This window comes from Lepidochelys kempii, chromosome 1 (genome assembly GCF_965140265.1).
Source record: "Lepidochelys kempii isolate rLepKem1 chromosome 1, rLepKem1.hap2, whole genome shotgun sequence".
In the NCBI taxonomy this organism is placed as follows: Eukaryota; Metazoa; Chordata; order Testudines; family Cheloniidae; genus Lepidochelys; species Lepidochelys kempii.
This window is the reverse complement of record NC_133256.1, coordinates 146888475-146912419: the sequence shown is the minus strand read 5'-3', so window position 1 is coordinate 146912419 and position 23945 is coordinate 146888475. Positions and strand designations below refer to the sequence as shown.

Genomic DNA, 23945 nt, shown 5'->3' with positions numbered 1-23945 from the left:
GCCATCTAATTTGCATATATTACAGGTTTTCTTTTACTTTATGCAAGTGACCCCCAACTTGGATTAATGGGAGCTGTGTATGTGTGCACGTGCAGATGTATTGCAATATGTTGCATTCCAAATTATGTGAGAAACAGTAGTCGGCAGGGACACGTTAAAAGTATGTAAGTAGGTAGGAAGTGTGGGAAAAGCCTGGAATTGGATTTAATAATGTAAAGTGCTGATGCTTATCATGAGACTTTAGACTTTCATGGACAAGAATAAACCCCCTTCCCTCTTTTCATGCACGTGATCAGAGATGACCAGTGCCTGCCGATAGCATGGGGGGAGGGGCAGCCGGCTTCAGCAGTGTTATTGAGCATGCTCAGTACAAGCCAAGCAGCAAATTGGGAGGGGGGCATGTGCAAAAAATTTTACATTTGGAAAACTCCAACACATCTAGATAGTTGGATGTACATGTCACAAAGCTACATTTGCTGCATCTTATGTGAAAATTAACAGGAAAAAATTTTGTTTGCATTAAGAGTAGCAATGAACATGCCAGTTCAGATAAAATGTTAATAGTATTGGACCTTAAACCAAACGCAACAGCTCCACATCCTTCCAGACCCTGACTATGGAGCACAGGAGACATTATTAAAACAGATTACCATAAGATGAAAAGACAGAACCAAGGATAAAGTGCTCTCCATATTCTCCAGTGTAATATTACTAAACATAGGGGCTGTTGTGGATAGGGTGAAGGAGATTGTTTCAGGAATAGATTTGGCCAATAGATAGGAATTTGAAATGAAAGAAGAATTGGCCATAATGGTGGGGAGGGAAAAAAACACCCAAATTTATTGTACTTGATGTTCAGAATATTTTGATGGAAACTAATCCACTTTCAATATATTATATTTATATGAGAATATATATCTATCTAATCTGACTATTTATGTGTAGCAAAGTGTGTGAGGCCAAGTTCCCTTTAAGCATTCCAGCCCTTGGCTCCCATCCAGAAAGACAGATCTACTGTAGAGGTTACTGAAAACCCAATTCACCATATGTGAGGTTCTACTAATCCCAAAGGATCAGACATTTACCCCCAGGTCAGTGTGTATCTCAGATATTACCCAAATATCATGCTGTCAGCCAATGCTTAGTAAACTAACTAAAGATATATTAATAAAAGAATAGAATGGAATTATAAATGGTTAATAGAATATATACATACAAATGATTGCAAATTCCTTAAATCAGGTGTGTAGCAGTGATGGAATAGGCTGCTGGTTTGCAAAAGTCTGTCTGGTAACTTCCAAAAGATTGGAAGGTCCTCAGTCCATTGTTCAAAATACTCCTTTTAATTGTAAATCCACAGTCCAAAGACTTGGAGCAGATGCAGTCCAAGGTCACATGTCCACATCACAAGCCCTTAAATGTTTTGCATTGACTCCTTGTTGTCTGAGGTGTCCTCAGGAAGAACTATCTGGAGAGTTAATTCTTCTTAATGGTCCATCAAGCTTGAATAGTCCATTCACAATGGGCTAGCGAGACTTGTGGGTGTCACCACAAGAACATTTAAGATACAAATACCTAGCTAATATTCAGAACTTCAGATACAGTGATGATACATGATTTTAACCAGGATAATCATTCTTGACAAATTGTAACTTTTCCATTGATACATTTTATTTCAAATTTAGTGCCATTGTGCAACAGTGAAAAAATGGTTAACTTCCTTTTCATACAATGTCACAGCATTTTCTAGTATATTTCCCACATTGGTCTATGTTAGGATTAGATTTTATTTCCATGATCAGTACCTCCAGTAAGGTCTGTGATTAGGTGAGACTAATTCTGGAAGAATCGCAACTTCTGCCAATGCAGCATGAAAATTTAACTCCAGCAATGAATGCAACTATCATTCTAACTAACAGGATAGTTTCCTAATCTTTGTTGAGCTTCTGGCTTTCAACTGATTGCCAGTTTCTTCTAATTTTTTCCATAGTTTTCTTTCTTTCATTAGAGACATTTGGTATTTCCCTACCTCTTTGGCCATCTCTGCCCTTTATTATTTTTTCCTATGCATGTTTTCATTCTATTTATTTCCATATTTCCTCCTTTTATGCTATTCTTATTTTCTGTTTCTCTCTTTGGCTTCTTTTTACTCATTTTTCAAAAAGTAGTGCCTATTTCTTTATCTTTTTGTTGCTCTCTTTCTCTTTTGTCAATATTCCTCTCTGTCCGTTTTCTCTTCTTTCTCCCCTTTCTGTTTTTTTTCATTCTTCTCATCCTTATCTCTTTTTCTTCTCCAGCTCCCTTTCTTCTTTCCCTTGTTTTTATCCCCAGTTTGATATTGCCCTGTTTTTTCTCACTGTCTTGCCATCGGGTAAAATATTGCTGAAACCCCAGTTCCCATCTCCCACAAGATATCACTTAAAAGTACTATATGAATAGTTGCTTTCCTGGTATACCAACCAGGTGTATATCCCTTCCTTAATACATACAAGTGAGATGCAGAAAGCTTACCTGATCTGAAATGATGATGAGTGCTAGTTTTATGGGGTGGTCTGGGATTATCTAGTCCTAGAAATTTTTAATAAAGTGAGAGTGGAAATGATACTCTTCTGCTTTGTTAACACAGGGTTTTTTATAAGATCGGAGAAAAAATCTCAAGTAGTCTAGTACTCATTTAATTTAAAATCTTATGTAGAGTCTACTTCGTACATTTTATTAGCATGCATGCAAAAACTTGTCCTGCTTCTTGTGTAGTCATATATACCAGCACAAAAACTGAGTGCACAGGGCGTGAAAAATGCTATCAAAGCACAGTTTTAATACCATTCAAAATGAAGTGGGCAATTAACACCTCTTCAGTCATAGGTCAAAAGAGTTAGTGGGTTACAGATTGTTGTAATGAGACATAAAACCAGTGTCTCCAGTGTGTCCACGATTTTTGGTGTCTAGCAGAGTCATGAATATAAGCTCCAAGGCTCATCTTTTGAAAGTGTTCTGCCAATTTCCTTTTAGGACACGGATTGATAAGTCAGATATGGAGTGATTGTTTTGTGAAAAGTATTAATCCACAGGTGATAGAGTGTTTTTGGCTTTTATCATTTTTCTGTGAGTTCATTTGAAAGCATAGTGGTTGCCTCATGTCACTCACATAGTTGTGTGGGGCGTTTGATGCATTGGATGAGGTTCCCCATGTGTTGTGATAGACATGTGTAGGACCCAGGGATCTTGACCGGTGTGTTAGGGGGAGAGGGGAGTGCTATTAATAGTTGTAGCAGTGGAGATATGTCTGCAGGTTTTGCAACTGCTGTTATAGCAGAGTCTGGTGCTACTTTGAGTTAGTGGGTTCTGGTCTGTGGGAATCTTCTCATGATGATCTTGGTGAGGGGGTTGTTTGAAGGCCAAAAGAGGGTGCTCAGGAAAGATTTCTTTCAGGATGTGGTCCCCATCAAGTAGAGGTTATAATTATGAGTTGTGGGTAGGTGACAACTAGGAGTATGCAGTCAGTGGGTTTTCCCCCCCTGTATTGAAGCAAGTTCTCTTGGTGCACTTTACTTCTCTAGTGGAGTGTCCTTGTTTGGTGACGGTGGTTTTAAGTGTGTTAAGGTGTATATCCTGAACTTTCTCCTTGGAGCATATTCTGTGATATCTGAGTGACTGCCTGTAGATAACAAATTTCTTGTTCTGTCTAGGGTAGGTTCCTGGGTCTGTTAAGGTAAGTGTGATCCATGAGTTACTAGTATATAGTTGCCTGTAGGGTTCCATTGTTGAAGCTGATAGTGGTGTACAGGAAGTTGATGCTGGTGTGGGAGAGTTCTAGAAATTTTAATTATTTTTTTAATTAATTCATTTGTGCTATATTTTGTACCTCTCTTATATTTGCTTTCTGCCAACATATGTGCAATGGAGTACTACTGGCAAAAATGTTTGCAGAAAGTGGGCTTTAAATGCACTTGTATGACGAATAAGGTCAGCTCCCAGACTGCTGCGCTGGGCATCACAGCATGGGGAGTAGGTGGTCAGCCCTCTGTGGAGACAGAGGTGGTTAGGGACTATTTAGAAAAGTTGGACGTGCACAAGTCCATGGGGCCGGATGCGTTGCATCCGAGAGTGCTATAGGAATTGGCGGCTGTGATTGCAGAGCCATTGGCCATTATCTCTGAAAACTCGTGGCGAACGGGGGAAGTCCTGGATGACTGGAAAAAGGCTAATGTAGTGCCATTCTTTAAAAAAGAGAAGAAGGAGGATCCTGGGAACTACAGGCCAGTCAGCCTCACCTCAGTCCCCAGAAAAATCATGGAGTAGGTCCTCAATCTAATCACCTTCTATGATGAGATTACTGGTTCTGTGGATGAAGGGAAAGCAGTGGATGTATTGTTTCTTGACTTTAGCAAAGCTTTTGACACTGTCTCCCACAGTATTCTTGTCAGCAAGTTAAAGAAATATGGGCTGGATGAATGCACTATAAGGTGGGTAGAAAGTTGGCTAGATTGTTGGGCTCAACTGGTACTGATCAATGGCTCCATGTCTAGTTGGCAGCTGGTATCAAGTGGAATGCCCCAAGGGTCGGTCCTGGGGCCGGTTTTGTTCAATATCTTCATAAATGATCTGGAGGATGGTGTGGATTGCACTCTCAGCAAATTTGCGGATGATACTAAACTAGGAGGAGTGGTAGATACGCTGGAGGGCAGGGATAGGATACAGAGGGACCTAGACAAATTGGAGGATTGGGCCAAAAGAAATCTGATGAGGTTCAACAAGGATAAGTGCAGGGTCCTGCACTTAGGACCAAAGAACCCAATGCACCGCTACAGACTAGGGACCGAATGGCTAGGCAGCAGTTCTGCGGAAAAGGACCTAGGGGTGACAGTGGACGAGAAGCTGGATATGAGTCAACAGTGTGCCCTTGTTGCCAAGAAGGCCAATGGCATTTTGGGATGTATAAGTAGGGGCATAGCCAGCAGATGGAGGGACATGATTGTTCCCCTCTATTCGACATTGGTGAGGCCTCATCTGGAGTACTGTGTCCAGTTTTGGACCCCGCACTACAAGAAGGATGTGGATAAATTGGAAAGAGTCCAGCGAAGGACAACAAAAATGATTAGGGGTCTGGAACACATGATTTATGAGGAGAGGCTGAGGGAACTGGGATTATTTAGTCTGCAGAAGAGAAGAATGAGGGGGGATTTGATAGCTGCTTTCAACTACCTGAAAGGGGGTTCAAAAGAGGATGGATCTAGACTTTTCTCAGTGGTAGTAGACGACAGGACAAGGAGTAATGGTCTCAAGTTGCAGTGGGGGAGATTTAGGTTGGATATTAGGAAAAACTTTTTCACTAGGAGGGTGGTGAAACACTGGAATGCGTTACCTAGGGAGGTGGTAGAATCTTCTTCCTTAGAAGTTTTTAAGTCAGGCATGACAAAGCCCTGGCTGGGATGATTCAATTGAGGATTGGTCCTGCTTTGAGCAGGGGGTTGGACTAGATGACCTCCTGAGGTCCCTTCCAGCCCTGATATTCTATGGTTCTATGATTCTATTCAGGGAAACTGAATTTCAAATGTACCTGCACAAGTATTTGCACTAGAAGTGTTTACATGGTCAGCGAATCCTAGCTCTGCAATATTATATCATGTTATTTAATCAATCAGAGTTAAATGACACTGCTCAAATATTGAATTCTCACAGAGTACTTTCATCATCAATCCATGGTATTAAAACAATGTGCAAATTAGTTTCATACTTTTTGAATAATGGGTACACTTGTGAAAAAATGCAGTTTGCTTACAGACATTCTCTGAGCAGAAAGAGGCTAAATTATTTGAATAAACTATTTGTTATGAATTCCTCCATCAGCTCTAGAATTCAGATTCTGTGTGCATCCAACAGACGTGGGCAATTACAATGTAGAGGCAGCATGCTCAGCACCCTAGTGGAGGAAATGCTTTGCATGTCTATCTTCCAGTCCATGGTTTAGGAACAGGGCTGATGAGATCTGGAGGGAGCTCTATCTAGCACTCCTTGGCTTGGAAAGATAGTTGGTCTGATGCGGGGTAAAAAGTGAATCCTCTGCGTTAAAAAAATATATTGAGATTTTAGAGTATCACCTGGGGATCATGGGGGAAAACATAACCCAAACTATAAGATCCTGATAAGTAGTCTTGATTTTCATCAAGATTATTTCCCCATCCCTTATTAAGTGTGAAGATCATAATGAAGTACTTGATATATCGTTGGGTTTATTACAACAGGAACATGCTGGAAATTGTGAATGCAAACTCAAAAAGTAGCTTCTAAGGGATATTGTCAAGTTGTTTTGGCACAAAATTTAGGTTTACAAAATTAAAATTAATTGTAATAGTTTTGAAGGTTTTTTTAATTGAATGAAAAAAACTGTAGACATTTATATAGTCCATAAAATAGTACCATGTGGTTTCAGCGCCAAGATATGAAACTGAATAGGCCGAGTGAAGAGCAGATAACAAGTTAGAGCTAATGCGTGTCTAATCTTGCATTTATGTGCAAAGAGGGAGAGTGAGTGAAGGTAGCATTGTGCCCAATTCCCACACATGTTCTCACCTCTTGTGCTCCCAATGTGCAAGGATACAGAGAACTCTTGTTCCAACAGCAATGTTAGACTCCCTCAGAGGGTCCACGGAAGGTTACAGTAAGAGTTTGACTGGTCGGCTGGAAGAATATGCTGCATTTTGTTAAAGGGTTACAGTGCTAGAGTGTAGACACTTGATACAGTGACAGAAAGGGTTCTTCCATCACTGTAGTAAATCAACCCTTCTGGGAGGCGGTAACAAGGTTGACAGAAGAGTTCTTCCATCAGCCTAGCAGCATCTACATTGGGGCTTAGGTCAGGTTAACTGCATCTCTCAGGGGTTTGAATTTTTCACACCCCTGAAAGATATAGTTAGGTCACCCTTACCTTTTGGTATAGAGCAGGCTGCTGTCACAGTGCCTTTTTTAGGCACCATACCTGCAGGAGCTGCTGGAAGTGCAGTAGGCTTTTGCACATACCATACTGTGGGCAGTGGCTTAAAGTCACAATCTAACCCTTAAGTTCTGAGTACTATTTATACTCTGATGATGGGTCTTTTATTGAGCCCTGTAATAAATATTTTTAATAAATAGCATTGTAATAAATTATATTAAAAATAGCATCTTCAAGGTGCTGCACAAACATTAACTGACCCTGTCAATACTTTGTGAGGTAAATAGTATAAATCCCATTTTGCAAACTGAGTAACTGACATACAGAGAGTTTAAAGGCCATGGAAGAAATCCTAGCCTCATTGATGTCAATGGCAAAATTCCCACAGACTTCAATGGAGCTTGGAGTTCACACCAAATAGTCGAAGCAGGTGACCTGAGGCATAGGCGCTGACTCCGTGGGTGCTCCGGGACTGGAGCACCCATGGGGAAAAATTGGTGGGTGCTCTGCACCTACTGGCAGTTCCCCGACCTGCCCCCCCAACCCCAGATCACCTCCACCTCTGCTCTGCCTCCTCACCAGAGCTCACTGCCGCGTCCTGCTTCTCCCCCCTCCCTCCCAGCACTTGCGCCATGAAACAGCTGGGAGGAAGGGGGAAGGAGGAGGAACGCGGCGTGCTGGGGGAAGAGGCGGGGAGGGGTCCAACAGGGGCAGGGAGGGTGGAGATGGGGCAGGGCCGGGGGAGGGGGGCAAAAGCACCCACCGGCACCAATGAAAGTTGGTGCCTGTGACCCGATGTCTTCACTTACTTACAGCCAATAGTGTAAAATTGAGCCACTTGCCTTCTGATTGGTTAGTGCTGCAATGTCATGAGCACATAACCCAGGCAACGTGATGGTTGGCCACCAAGGGAAGTTTAAAGAAATAAATCCATTTGATCCTTTTCATTGGACTTCACTGCAGAGGATGTGAGTTTTCCACACCTGAGTCATTCTTTTTCAGTGACAAATCTGAGGAACTGTCCCCAACTGAGATGTCAGTAGAGGAGGTATTGGAACAAATTAACCCAACAGTTCTGAGGGAACTCAAATATGAAATTGCAGAACTAGTAACTGTGGTATGTAACCTATCACTTAAATCAGTTTCTGTACCAGATGTGGTAATGTGACGTCAATTTTTTTAAAAGTCTCCAAATGCCATCCGAGAAATTACAGGAGGCAAATTGGTTGAAACTATAGTAAAGAGAAGAATTATAAGACACAGATAAAAACAGTTTTGGGGGAGGAGTCGGTATGGCTTTTGTAAAGGGAAATAATGCCTCACAAATCCATTAGAATTCTCTGAGAGAGTCAACAAACTTGTGGACAAGGGGGATCCATTAGATATAGTGTACATGGACTTTCAGAAAGCCTTTGACAAGGTCCCTCACCAAAAACACTTAAGTGAAGTAAGCAGTCCTATGTTAAGAAGGAAGGTCCTCTCATGGATCAGTAACTGGTTAAAAGACAGGAAACAAAAGTTCGGAATAAATGGTCAGTTGTCAGAAGAGAAAGGAGTAAATAGTGATGTCTCACAGACATCTATACTGGGACCAGTGCTGTTCAACATATTCATAAATGATCTGGAAAATGGGGTAAACGGTAAAGTAGCAAAGTTTGCAGATGATACAAACTTACTGACGATAGTTAAGTCCAAAGCAGACTGCAAAGAGTTACAAAGGGATCTCACAAAACTGGGTGACTGGGCAACAAAATAGGAGATGAAATTCAGTGTTGATCAATGCGAAATAATGCATATGGGAAAACATAATTCCAACTATACATACAAAATGATGGGGTCTAAATTAGCTGTTACCACTCAAAAAAGAGATATTGGTGTCATTATGGGTAGTTTCCTGAAAATATCTACTCAATGTGCAGCGGAAGTCAAAAAAACTAATAGAATGTTGATAATCATTAGGAAAGGGATAGATAATAAGACAGAAAATATCATAATGCCACTATATAAATCCATGATAGCCCACACCTTGAATATTGTGTGCAGTTCTGGTTGCCCTGTCTCAAAAAAATATATATTAGAAATGGAAAAGATACAAAGAAAAGCAATAAAAATGATTAGGAGTATGGAACAGATTTCTATACTAAGAGAGATTAAATACATCTGTTTTAGGCATCTGTGTGTATGGCTTTGCGGAAAAAGATATGTTTCAGTGTAAGTATCATATGTGTTGAAAGATTATTAAAAGTGGATAGGTGGAGACAATGCAACATTGCATAAAACAGATTTTTATTCCCCTATAGGAGAGAGACTACACCTCATACATCTACATATAGAAGGCGATATTTTTATTTTTCATCAGGAAATAAATCCTTTCCTTTTTATTGCAGAGTTGCTACTCTGTTTATCATTTCAGTAACATTATCATTATTTGTTTTTCATAGTACCTTCAGGTTGTGAATCTGTCTGTATATGTCCAAGAATTGGAGGTAACGTTTCTATCTTGGGCCAGAATTCTGGTGTATCTGTGATCATTGTAATCAAGGAATCATTAAAACCCAACTCCTTTTCAACCTAGGCTATTCGCTATTTTAGCAAATGCAAGTTTCACCTTCCCCACAGAGGGAGATTTTGATCCTCTTTGGAATTTCAATTTCCCATTAGTTTTGGTAGTAAAGATGCTGCTATGGTATATTTTATGGAATTGGAACTTCTGCCAAAACTACAACTTCCATGGCTCTTGAATGGACTGTTAATCATTTAATTGATTATGCGACTTGGCCTCTATAGTGATCTAGATGTATCCTTTTGTTCTTATTCATTTCTGTTAGCTCGAAACTCAATTTTACTGAAAAGAATTTTGTCCACGTAGTTTTCAATTTATAGTGTATACTGCCTAAAGGCCAATTCTTAAAAATTCAGACAGGGGAAGGGAAACATAAATATCCGAATGTGGGATTAAATTACTTTGACAGTGAATTACATTTCAGAAATTAAAAGGATTCCTGGGTAAATCAGGAGTAAGTCCTCATTGTTCTTGTGGAATGTTTGGGAGAGTAAATGAAAGAAGTATAGAATAATGCAAATTCTATACAGTAATTATCATCAGGAGACCATGCTAGTAGAGAAAGATATTGATCAGATTAATGTCAGGTAGCCATATTAATGACATGATGCTCTGTATGATAAATTTTGGTTTCTCAAAAGTATAAGTACTTAGAGATTATTTGCACTACAAGATACATTCATTACAGCAGTCTGTTACTCTTATTTACTTCTTTTTTTGTGCTGGCCTGTTGCCCTGCTTAAAGACTTATTTTAAAGAGCCATACAGACCATACTGAAAGGTAATTTGTCTTCTCTTACATTCTGTTTTGAAGGTAAAATATTAAAGAAAAGTTTACTTTAAAATAATGTTAATATTATAAAATCAAGCACTGAAAAGTATAGAAATATCAGAAAATTAATGTTGCCTATGCAATCTTAATTCTGCACATTGGTGCATATTCATTCTGATGGTCTTTACTTACATAGTATTTTACCCACAAGATCTCTGCCTCATTCAGAGTGCATGACAAATTGTGCTCAGGGAATGAGGCAACTGTTCAATATTTTACCTACCTCATTCAGCGTATAGTCCCATACCTTATTTACTGCATAACATTGCACTGCACATGGAATTGTTCATTGACTCACAAGCTTTAATGTGGTTCTCATTTTCATAATATCTGAGCACTGCAGAAATATTAATGACTTTATCTCTACAACTCCCCTGTGGGAAAGGAATGTATCTGAATCCCCATTTTACAGATGAAGAACTAAAACACTGAAAAATTAAAGCCATAAACTGCAAAAGTGCCAATAATTTTGATTACCAAAACTGAGACACAGGGTTTGATTTTTCAGTGCACTTAATATTTTTAGATTTTGTTTATATGTTCAAAGCACCGTATAGACATAAATTAATTCATCCTCTCAGAATTAAGGGGTAGGTGGGTAAATGTGATCCCATTTTACAGATGTGAAAATAGAGACAGAACAGCAAAGCAACTAGCCTAAGGCCACATACTGAGTGAGGGACCTCTTGATTCCCAACCTTGTGGGGGGGGTTTTCCCATCAGACCACAGTGCTTGGGCCAGATGTGCTGAGCTGCCACTGACTTCATTTGCATTTATGTATGCTCAGGACTTCTTAAAATCAGGCTCCAGCTGTCTCAAGGCAGTGACCCAGAAAATGAGGAACACCCAATTATTGACCATCTGTGAAAATGTTGCTAAGTCAGGAGCACTGAAACTGAACTTTCTCCCCGGGCTCCCTGACTGCCTATGCAGCCAGCTGCCCAGGAGTCAGGCAGCCAAGGGAGTTGAGCAGGCTAGGGAGCCATTTGCACAGGGATTTGGGGCAGTTGGGCAGCCAAGGGAGCTGGTTGCCGAGGGAGTCCATGGAGCCAGTTGTTCATGGAGTCAAGTAGCCTGAGGCGGTGTGGGATCCTGGGAGTCTAGGCTCCCTGGCAGTCTTCCAAGTAGGCTCCTGCAGAGCTGGTAGCCTGGGTGTGGGGCATGGGCTCTGGGAGAGAGTTTGGGGGCTTGGGGCAGCAGATTGGGGTATGGGAGGGGGTGTGGGGTGCTGGATCCAGGGGACGCTTACTTCGGACAGGTCCCCGCAAACAGCGACCTGTCCCGGCTGCTCCTAGGTGGAGGTTCAGCAGGTGGCTCTGTGCACTGCCCCCACCTGACTCTAAGCCTAGCTCTGCAGGGATGGCATCTGCAGACAGAGGCAGTGCACGGAGCTGCCTGCCACACCTCTGCCTAGGAGCTGCCCGAGGTGAGTGCCCTGTGGATCCAGCACCTTGCACCCCCTCCCATGCCCCAACCTGCTGCCCTGAGCTCCCTCCCACACCCAAACTCCCTCCCAGAGCCCGCGCTCCACACCCCCTCCCGTGCTCCAACCCCCTGCTGGCCCCACACCAACTGGACTATAAACCAGAATTTCAATGAAGATCAGAAATGCTGGCTTATAGAGATTTCCAGTTGGTGAAGTGCTGGTTAAAACAGCTTTTACTGTAATAGGACTTCCACCATTTACACTTCCCTCCTCAATTTCTTCTGATCGTTACTGCCTAAAGCCTAGACTGTGTTGTTCTGTTTCAGATATTTTCCCACCAAATTTGCCCCTAGCTGCTAATTAGATTGCACTTGAGCTTTTTGCTTCCTATACTGAGCTCCTGAAGGCTTCTTCGGGGGCATCTTTTATTTTCTACAGGGGGAAAGAGACAGTATTGGGGAAAGCAAAAGTCTATGTTTTGCAGTCCTGGAAAGTCATGAAACATTAGATGTTAAGCATGGCAAAGAAGTAACAGTATTTATTTTATATTGTTGAGTAGATAGGGATTCGATAGATATCTCTGGCGTCTCATTAAGTACGTCCTTTATAGTCACTACTTACATTCTTCAAGTCTTAAAACACAAGTACATTTTCACAATTACACAGAAAAACAAGGTACACAACATCACAGCTGGGCTCTCACTTCATTCTTATATCTCACTGACTGACTGGCGACACCTCGCCCCTTATGTACCCACGAGGGCGTGGCTGACAACATTCTAAGAGGTTTGATGAAAATGTAGTTTTCAGAAAGTCTGGAAGATTCTACAAAGGTCCAGACATTCTAGGAGATTAGTGAAAAATGAATCCACATATGGAATACCATATAACATTTTACTTCAAACATTCTATTTTCCCTTTTGTTGCTAACAACAAAAACAGCGCCACAGACCAGTGCCCCTCAAGCTAGGCACCCCGGGTGGTCAACTGAGTCACCTACCCCTAAATCCAGCTGTCTCTAGGCTATGTATTATTATTAATTATATTTTAAAATCATTCTGCTTCTGTAAATTTTTAACCTGAGCAAGACATCCTTGCCATTTCAGAGTTTACAGTTTTAACAATAGGATTCACAGTGCTAACAAAATGTGGGCAGAACAACATTGTCACAGCCTTTTAAAACCAGTTCTTACCGTGAAGAATTTGCCATGCCATATTCAGAAAAGTGTATTTATACAGTATACACTATAAAACTAGTACTGTAAAATTTCAGTACACATCTTGAATAGAACTGAATGCTGTCCTCTTGCATTAGGAAACCAGGATAGGTTGTAACTTCTATAACAGTGGGATAAATATAGAGGAACGCTTTAATATAGGATAAAACTGCATCTTGGCCTGCCAATGACCTGGTATTTTTTATATGAATATTTTTCAGAAAGTGCTTCCCAGTAGGGGACCATCTGGGACAAACCAGACAGGAAGGAGGAGATGTTTCAGGATGGTCAGTTAACACTATCACTGGTCACAGGTTCAGAGAGAGAAGAAATGCTTGTGTCCAAAGTCAGTTGGACCTGCATGGTAATAAGCAGTTGGTATACATGGGGTAGCATACTTGGTTCCCAGTCTAAGGATATATCTACACTCCAGCCATAAGCCATGATTTGAAGCTCATGTAGATGTATTTGCCATAGATGTATGCTAGCTAGGTTGCTAAAAATAGCCATGAGGACTCCTCGGTGCAGCCTTCAGCACAGCCTACCTGACCCCCTAGGTCGACACTTGTTTGTGCAGCCTGTGCTGAAGCCCACTCTGTTGCATGCTCCCTGCTATTTTTAGTGAGCTACCTAGAGCACAGTGAGTGCAGGCATGTCTACACAAGCTCCAGCAGCAGTGTAGATGTACCTTAAAAGTGGAAGGATTGCAAGATGTTACCTGAGAAGGGGGCTATAAGAGAGACTGGAAAGGGACAGAGGTGCAGCTAGCCCCCTAACTGACAATGCTAGTTGATCCCCAAAGTATGGGGCAAGAAGGGTTTGTTGGAACTAAATTCAGGAAGATTTATGAATGCGAATACATCTAAGAGGCTGACTGGAGAGTACCACGTAGACACTCACAAATCAGGTGTCTGGCATCGTTCAGTTGGTAGTAGCTTGTGTTGTAGCTTCTTTTCATTTAAATGCTGCATATATATTCAAAAATATTCTGTGTTTTCCAACTTTGTATTCACTGGTTACCCAACCTCTAGTGGCATTAACTGAGGGGAATGAATAAATCTCATTTGATCCCACCCTTTTAATTATTACTTATTATTGTTGTTATTTAACATTTATATTGCAGTTGTGCCTAGAGGCTTCAGCCAAGTTGTAGCCTCACTGTGCTGGGGGCTGTACAAACAAGTATATTAAATTACAATCTTTGCCCTAAACAGCTCACAGTCTGTTTTCATTCGTATTCATTAGGCATTTCTTTTGCATCTGGAAGATCGTTGCCATGTACAAGGCATACCTTGTGGGAAAAGACTCCTTAGTTTGTGCATTTTGGACTGAGAATCCAGAGTTGTGTAGGTTCCAGACACACATACATAGTTCACTGTCTTCTTCTTAGATGTTGAAGACTGGTTCACTTCTTCAGGACAGACTGTCTGAAATCCCCAATCTAAAGCACAGAGAATATAGTATAACAAAGGAGAGAGAGAAAAAAGTTAAATTAAAACAAAATCAGTGGTATGCATCAAATTGTGTAAAACCTAGCCTAGATAGTATAGGTACCCTTCTTGTTAGCTACAGAAAAAGAAGCAAAGCCGTACATTTCTAGAGACAGTGGCCAAAGCCAGGTGCTTCTGTTCATCCCCTCTGAAGCACCTCGCATTGGCCACTGTCAGAAGACAGATAGTGGGCTAGATTGACCTTTGGTCTGACCCAGTATGGCCATTCTTATGTTTTTATGAGAATGCATCCACCTTGATCAAGCTTATCCCTTCCTCCCCTCTCACTCTTTATGCTTTTAGGATGTCAAGGATGTGATGTGTAGTCTCAGGTGTTATGTATCGTTTCTGCCTTTGCCCCCCATCCCTAGTGTTCCAGTCTTGTAGTGTATGACCATATTTGATATTTAAGGTGTGACCAAACTCATTGTCATACTTGGCATGCAGGTTGAGGTTAGTGTTTCAGCAGTGCATTGACTGATCAGGTGTACTTTCTGAAGGAGAAATGGAAAAGTCTCTGTCCTCTCATAAAGTAACTGTTGTCCCTGTGTAATCTAACACCCTGATTTCTTAAACCAAAGCATTTTAAATACCTTTTTGTCCTGGCCTGCATTTTAGCCAGGCAAAAGATATCAAGATTATGTAATCCTGATTTTGTATGTCAGTGGAGATGTAGCCCTGAATGCAGCTCTGTTTGCCTTTTAGAGAAAAAGTGTTTATACTTTATTCAGTTGTGTATGCTACGTTAATTGTTGTCAGATTAACACTGGTCTGTCACAAAATTGTGCAGTCTTCCTCGTTTAAAAAGTCTAAATGTAAATCCTGTTCTTTTTTCGCCAGCTCAGTCAATACGAGAGTCATATTTGCACAATATGGCTGCCAAAGGGCAGAGACAAACGCAGTTTTTCTTCCCTCCTGCCACTGTGCCCTCATATACCTACACTGCTGTCAATAATCTCCACAGTTGACTCTGTGTGTGTGTGTGAGAGAGAGAGAAAATACAACCAGTACTGAACATGATTTTTGATTGATAGCCTCCAAACCTATGCCAGAAAAATCTTAATGTGTAAATGATTTTACAGACTATGAACTGATATTTAAACAGACACTCTTATGAAGTTGTGCTCATGCTAAATGAAAGTTGAAGGTCTACAGCAGGCTTCAGACTGATGTGGTAGAGTTATGTACATTAATTTGGGGCAGTAGGCATTGGCTACTCTGGGAGCTTGCACAGCTGTATTGACTATAGTTGATACATAGTCCACCTAGTTCCCCTGACATGTCTAGAGAAAACATTTGTGCTTTCTCTTTTCCTGGGCCCGAAGAAACATGTTGTATGGGGTCCACCTTGTATGCTGGGAAGGAGGTGAAAAATGAAGGAACACAAGAATTGTGTGTGTGGGAGGGCAGGGGGGAACATTTTAAAAACTTTGTCAGGAATCCTCTTTGTTTCCTTCTTTGTAAAATGCGTGCTGTTTTAAAGAATAAGCCAGTAGAGGGTGTATTCGCATATGAACACAAAGCTGACTGTGTTATTTACACATTTCATCCATTCACACAGCAATGTTACTGTTTACAGATGCTATACTTTACTGTCTTTCTCAGATTCAGGCAGGGTCTGGCTTGCCAGAGATATTTTTTTTGACAACCTTACAACTGACAGATGTTTGTTGTTGGCTCCATGTCTACATTCTTTGAAAGCTGGAGAATTAAATTGCTGATATTCAGACAACACTAATTCACATATCCAGGGAGCCTAATTTGCTGTCCCTGAGATCCCGATTCCTGGTGTTCATAGGTTTAAAAACCATTTCAATGACACAATATAAGAATGGGCTGGGGAGCTGCAATAGTGTGCTCCTGCTACACATAATCACATTCTATAAACATCTGCGTCATTACTCGTGTGACTCATCTTTAAGCTGTATACAGCTGTGTTTCCAGTTTTCAATTAGCAGTCCTTTAATTGCATAGCCATCTCATGTTACTAATTTAGTTAATGTATTCATAATTAAAGAGTATTCTATTTTCTACCAAGGTTTGTCAAGCTCGGAACATCATAAAAAGAAATATTTTAAGACCTCATCGCTGAGGGATTTTGTTTCTTATAATCACATCAGAACAAAATGTCATTCACGTACCTAGAGGATGAAGATGAATTACTTAGGGACATTTCTTTTTTTATTAGAATTAAATGAGAAACCTTTGGAAATGATGTGCTTTGTGTTTAAAAGGAAATGGTAGTACTGTGGTGCTCTTTTCTCTCCCAGTTTTGCCCTCCACACACACACAATCTGATGTAATTATTTATGGTTTAGACTTATATTACAGTTTTTAATATCCCAGAAGAAAAATTGACAACACTGTAAAGAACAAAGATTCATCTGAAGCATGAATTATCCTCTCAGCTATACATTTGTCCAGCAACAGCTGTAGTTTAGGGTACAATATTTTAAAAGGATATAAAAGATCAGGAATTTGGGGGTTACAAAAATCTACCTTAATGAGACACACTGACTGGAAAATAAAGGCTGGCTTAATTATATTATCAATTAAAGTAATTGTTTGACCTATTTTCAAAAGTATATTCTCTACACAAATGTAAGTGAACATGCTTTCGACAGCCATTAAAAACTCTAGATGCCTAAGCTTCTCCAGTGACCCACAAGCTAATGCAATCCTATTGCACAGCATTTTACAAGATTTGTCTGCAACTGTTCAGTGAATTGCAAATATATATGCATTGCCCCCTCCACTGCCCTCTCATACTCTCTGGGGAGATAATTTTATCCCAGAGAAATTTCAGTAATTCAAAGGAAACCAATATTTAAAAGTTCTCTATTTTTTTTTCTGGCTTCCTCCTTATCTTGGTGATGGTACAGAATGTTTAATAAGGGATAGTGTTGAAACTGTGCGTAACCATGTGCGATTTTTACATAGTTTATTTCATGTTTAAATTATATAGTCTCTTCTGGAAGTGAAAAGAAGGAGAAATACAAAAGGTCACCCTTTGGCAATTGCTTGAGAAAAATATTACCTCAGTGTCTCTCAGCAACTACACCTGTATTCCCCCTCCGTGAACCCTTGAAGGTACCCATGGTAGGCTCCATGCTCCTCACCTGTCATCTCTCTTGCATAGAGACCCATTTGTCTCCCCCTCCTGACCGGATTTTTTCCAGGTTGCACAGTTCCCTGCCTATACTAATATCTCAGTAAGCCAGGCTGCCTACACAGACCATTGTCGTGCTTTACTTTTTCTCCAAAGTTTATGAATGGAGTAATTGTTACAAGCAGTTACAAGTTATCACACTGTTTATTTGTAAGGTGAAAGCATTACAGGGAAAAACATACAAAAATAATGAAAGAACATACATGTATGTTAAAATGCTTCGCAGAGGTCACCCCAACTCCAGTCTCCAGCTCTGGTAGGAGTCAGTCCATCAAAATGCACAACTGGATTGTCCTTGGGGATATAAGTTCATAACTGTCACAAACTGTCACCAGAACAGCCAGCTGAGTAGTTCATCCATTTCTTTATACAGCTTTTGCCTTTGATGTCCAATCTCTGGGAACAGGTGGTCAGTAGTCAAAAAACCCTCTCCTCACGGCATAGCTTTTTTACCTAGCCAGAAGTAGGGGATTTAGATTAACCTCTCCTTAGGTATTTCCTAGGAAATCCACTTCACACTGACTGTCCTAGAAGTCCATTCTTGTATGGCACATTGTTCAACATAATCCTTGGATCATCCAGGTCTCACATCACATCTCCCTCCTAGAGAGGTTACATACAATCCTGGCCCTCAATATACATAAACCATTTATTTAATACGATGGATCCTAAAGATACTTAAATTTAGTTCAATTAGGTCTCCTAAGGATATTGCAGGAAATTGCCCTATCTGTCACACTCAGTATTTAAATAGTATAAGCTGTACATAGGTATATCCTTTGGTAAATAGCAGGAATTTTAGGGCATATTACAAATGGTTAGTTAACCGTATCTCTTTAGATAAAGAGAAATTGGCATGCTTGTAGTGGCAGCCATTGAATTCCTTCTTCCTCATGTTAACAGTTCTCTTTTTCCCTTTTTACCTTTCCATCTTTCCAGTCTCCTTGCCGCTTCTTTATCCTTTCCTCCACAAAGCTTCCTCCTTTTCTCGTCCTGCCAGTTTCTTCTTGTCTCCTTCTCCTTCTGCAAAGATACCAGTATTTAAAAGAGAGAGAAAAAAACCCATTCAAAAACAAAAAACAAGAAAACCTCACAAACAATCCCCCCTCCATCAGGAGAAAACAGAGGTGGGGGCAGTGTCGCATCCATCAGAGACCAGCTTTTAGTGGTGGCAATACTGTTGAATTACAGCTTTTTTCACACTGACAATCCCTTAGGATCAGATTCAGTGAAAGATAAAACTGGACTGTAAGCAAGGACATAGACGTTCTGAAAAAACAGACAGTCTTCTGAGGTTTGTATTTTAGTTATTTTGCAAATTTAACTTTGGAATGTAATCTTTTCAAGATGATCAAGATCTTTGACACATTCAAATCTTATATGTATTTACTGTAAGTCTTTAACTAGTAGATTGGATGTTGCAACATTAACTTTCCTTCCATGAATTCCAGGCCACCTATCCTTCATAGATGAAAATGTTGTTGTAAAGCAGCAAAAGAGATTATGGCCATATGGTATTATACTTGACCCAGCCATGGGGGAGGTAGGAAGTCGTAGAAACACAACCATTGCATGCTGACCACGTTGGGTCCATCAGATTCCCAGGCTCTATCCATTTGGCATATTATTTCCCCTATAACTTCTGTTTGACCTCTAGACCTGTTCACACAAGAGGAAAAGGGCATTCATTTTCTGCTATCTGCACTCCAGAGAATTTTGCAAGCAAGTTTGCCCCTCTGTGATTATCCTCTATCGTGTGACAAAGACAGGGAGTACACAGGCTATTATTTTTTATTCCATTTTTAATATCCTACTCTGTGTCCCAGAGGTTTTTGGTTTGCTTTTCCATTTTGTACATGTACAAATAAATTAGAAAAATAATTTAATTCCACACCTTGTATGACAATATTCAACTCTGCATTTGTGCATGCTCTTTAAGATATGAAAATGTGTTTAAAATAGTGATGAGCCAATCTACAAAATTGAAATGTATAGGTAAAGTCCAAATTTTGAATCTCCTCTCAGCTAAAGTTTGAGGTTGTTCAGATTCAGTGATTAAGTTTGGACCATTATAGGTGAACTTTGGGTCTAGACATTTGTCCAGATTTCAAACCCTGAAATGACTTTAATTATGTTATGCCAGTGGGCATATGCCTTCAGTTCCCTAATTTCTGCAGACAAAAAGAGAACTCTGTGTATACCCCTGCATGCCCAATCCTTTTTTTCTTTTTTTCCCCTGCTGTTGGGTTGGATGTGGGAATTCTACAGAAAAGTGGTAAGATTGGTGTGTTTTTACCTTCCAACTTGTAATTATGTTGTGGTTTGAGTGCTGGAAACAAAGCAAAAGAAATGGATATATTTGTGGGCATGGAGAGCTGAGTTCAGGCAAGTGTAAGTACTTGCAACTCCATTAGACTAGAAATAATTTCTCTGTCTTTTTCAAGCAGAATTATGGACAGTTTAATTGGTTTTTGCTTCCATGTACTACTACCTACAGAGAAGTAAAATATCTATTGTTCTAGAAATTGTTACATCCTTTCCCTTTCTTTTTGGTTCTTTGACAGTAACCTCAGAGGACAATGTTATTCTCCATATATTCTATTACTTTGTTCAAATTATTTGATTAAACAAAAATTCCTGGAACACGGGGCATGATAAGGAAGGAAAAAGTTTTCTATCTCTGCATATTGGTGATCTAGCAAGCACATGAGTATGCTATTAGAGACTAAAATAAAACCACATTTCTGGAAACCCCCTCACCCCCCCATGCTTTGTGACGTTCCAAGTCTGGATCTAAATTTTGTGACTATACTAGTCTTCATCTAGAAATTCATTGTTTTGTCATTTAAAAATTCGTCTGGCACTGTATTTCAGTTTATATTCCATTTTGATTTGTTTTTCCCAAGGCGTAACTTTTAGAAGAAGAATGGTCCTTGGCCATAAATAATTCAGTAAGTTCTTCGCAATCCAAATGTCTCTCTCTGGATCAAGAAGTCTTTGGCACCCATTTATGTTCAGTTGTTCTGCTAAATAAAATGAACCTGGTGATTTTAATCCCCTCCGTCATGGGATAAAACTCAGCACATATCACACCACCAATTCAGCCCAATTTGGGCCTATCCCACGAAAGACATAAAAGAATAAGAAGATAGGATCTTTTGGGGTGCCAGAAAGAGATTCCAATCTTGATGAGGAAAACTCTCCTACAACTACATTGTTCTACTATCCAGCTTCTGGATTTAGATCCAAATCCTGCTTGCCTTACTCATGAAAGAAGTCATGTTTACTTCCATGTAAGGCTCTCAGAAAGGCAAGCAGGATTTAGTCTTCTGTTTCCTAGTCTTGTCAATCACTTATCCTTACTAATAGAAAATCTTCAAAAGCTACATGGCCCACAGTGCTGAGTGAATAAGTCTGTGCAGGTATGAAAGCCTAGATTTGTTTGTGTGGGTTTTTTTGTGCTGTCCTCCTACTCCAAGGATTGTATAAAATGCCATTAAAACAGCAGTCTCTCAAATTGCTTCAGTTTCTTTTATTTTCTTTTGCAATATTTGTATGCGTATAGGTGAACTTCCAGAATTTTAATTACATCTGCATCAGATGAGCTGCTGAATATAAAAGGGGTTTTAGAGAGATTTAATTTTAGATAGTATCTTAATTAACATTTGGAAAAACTAGTGAAACTTGAATTAAATGTCTCTGCATTAATTTAGTCATATAATTGAAAATGTATTGGGATAGGCCTTACAGTTTATCACCCTGGTTGTTTGAGGTATGGGATTTAAAATAAATGCATCATAAAAACTTGTATTTGTATGGTTTTGCTAGATTTCTGCCAGGTGTATTTATTTATTTATTTAAACACCTTTTCCTCCCCCCCACTTCCCTAAAAAAAATTTAGTTTAATAACAGGGCTGTTCATCTGAATAATCCAACTCTGGGTGATTGAAAAAGCCCTCTCTCTCCCTGCCTACTGGAACATTATAATATGAACTTTTGCCATGGATTTGTTGCAGCACTCAAGAGACCCAAATGCATCTGCATTTTTAACCTGTAGTCACTTAAACTCTATGGTAGGCAGAACAAATGCTGTGTGTATAGCTAACAGTGAACAAAAGCCTGTCCAGTTTTACATACTGAAGAAATAAGTAGAGTCAAATTCAACAACTTGAAAATCCATTGGAAATATATCCTATTCAAACTTCCACTTCTGCTCTGTATATAGGGCTACGTTATGGCTAGCCCTGAATAGGTGTGCTGGAGGCTGGGAAGAAGTGCACTGGAAAGCCCTTTCCTCCCATCCCAAATGCACCTGCACCAGACACAATCGTAGTTAGGCACCAAGCTGTGGGGAGGATGTGGAGAAGCTAACCCTGTTTCAACTATTTCAACTACCAAGAGGGTGTGTGACCAAGGCCTACTATCTAATGAACCAGTGTACATCAGAAGGGTTGTGCAGTGGAAAGCTCTGGCTCCAACTTTTGCAAGGTTTATCCAGCCATTGTTGACTGCACTTGCTGATGGAAATTAGTCTTATATAGTATAATGCTTCCTTCCCTGCCACTTGTACGGCATTCATTTATTCAGGCACACACTTCAGAATGGTTTGCAAGTTTGTAATTTGGCCCCTGATACGTTGGACCTATAAGCTGATAGACGGCACTGTATAAATTTTGATTGCCTGGAGTTCAAGGAGACCTATATAACTCACTTCCAGCTCTGCCACTTAATAATGGTTACCACAAACAAGTGGCAGTAATAACTTTATAGCACCCGGTACCGTTACTTACTTTGCTTGGGTATTGTACTCTTTTAGTCTACGTACCCTCTTTCCCCCTTCATGTATTAGCTACTCTGCAAACAGTTAATATGTATTTATTATTTGTTTAACATCGACAATTAACTTGGATCTGGACACAAAAACACAATCTCTGATCTAAAGTTTGTTTTTAATACATGGATATTTAGAAGATGGGAATGCACTGAAAAATCCAAAACCGGAGATTATTTTTTATTTATTTAAAAAAAACAAACCGTACTCGGGGACAATGTGAAAAAATGGGGTTTTGAGTTAAAAGTATGATGTCTCAATTAGTGCAAATTAGTGATATCCATATGTGCAGTATAAAGTCACTGGTGTGTGGCCCCAGATTATAGGACTACTCATCCTTCCTAGCTGTAGACCTGTGGTGACAGACCTACTCAGGTTTGTCTTTCTGTCTGGAATCTCCACAGTAGCTTTATCACAGAAAGAAGCGCCTCCGGAGTTGTGCTGCTAGTTCCACTCCTGGAGCATCTTCAGCTGTAAATGTTTTCATCTCCCTGCCCCTAGTAAGAAGGGGAAACTGGCAGCTGAAGGTGCCTTGAGAACAGAACTAGCAGCTTTTACCCATGCCATAGTTCACCTCTCCCTAAACATCCCTGCTTAGCAACTTCAGTGCAAAAAGGGGAACATGAGGGTGAGCTGTGATGCAGAAGTGAGAGCTGGGTTCAAAGAGGGATTTGGTGGGGGAATCCTGGGGCAGTGGGGACAAATGTCTCTGTGCTATAGCAAGAGCATTGAAGGGTTCCCCAGGTGCTATACCCCCACCATAACCCAGGCTGTCCAGTCCTCCTTCCTGTCTCTTCTGTGAGGAATTGAGCTGTGAGTCTGGGTTGCAGGTTGGTAGGGCTGGAGAATGAAAGTAGCTGACAAATCTGAAAACAGTCATCTAATCTCAGTGACTCTCAAAATTGTTGTCTTGAACAAGGGAAATAATTCTGTGTGTGTTTGACTGGTACATTTCAGAAGTGTCTTATGTCCGAGATGTTAGTTGAATGCATCTGTGTATAACATTTGGAGTTTGTGGAGACTGTAGTTTTGTTTAGCTAGAGAAACCCAAAAAAATGTGAGAAAAAACTGAGCAAAATGTCAGAAAGAAGGAACACTTAAAGAAATATCCTCTGCAACATGAGTAAATATTTTACTAAAAAATTACATTAAAATTTTACTTGTCCTCTAAAGAGTTATTGTGCTGAATGTGGGGACTAAATTAAGTCATTCAAATATGAAAAGTAGGATTTTAGTCCTGCTTTAAGTACACATTTCAGTGGAATCCTAAACCCTACTGATATTGCAATAATATAACTATATTTATTTTATTATATATTCTGTATATTGTATATGTTAATTGTTATAGTACCCCCACAAAAATATAATATGTATGTATGTTATATAACCTTCCTACAAATAGATTATATATATATATATATATATATAATCACTTTTTTGTAGTAACTGATTAATTCCAAAAAATCTTTCCTCATGGGCTTG

At 40.0% G+C, this 23945-nt stretch overlaps 1 protein-coding gene across 12 annotated transcripts in view; it reads left to right on the top strand.

Moving 5' to 3' along the window:
* Window positions 1-23945, top strand: part of DMD (dystrophin) — a 1926267-nt gene that overhangs the window by 1699084 nt on the left and 203238 nt on the right. The window lies entirely within an intron of this gene.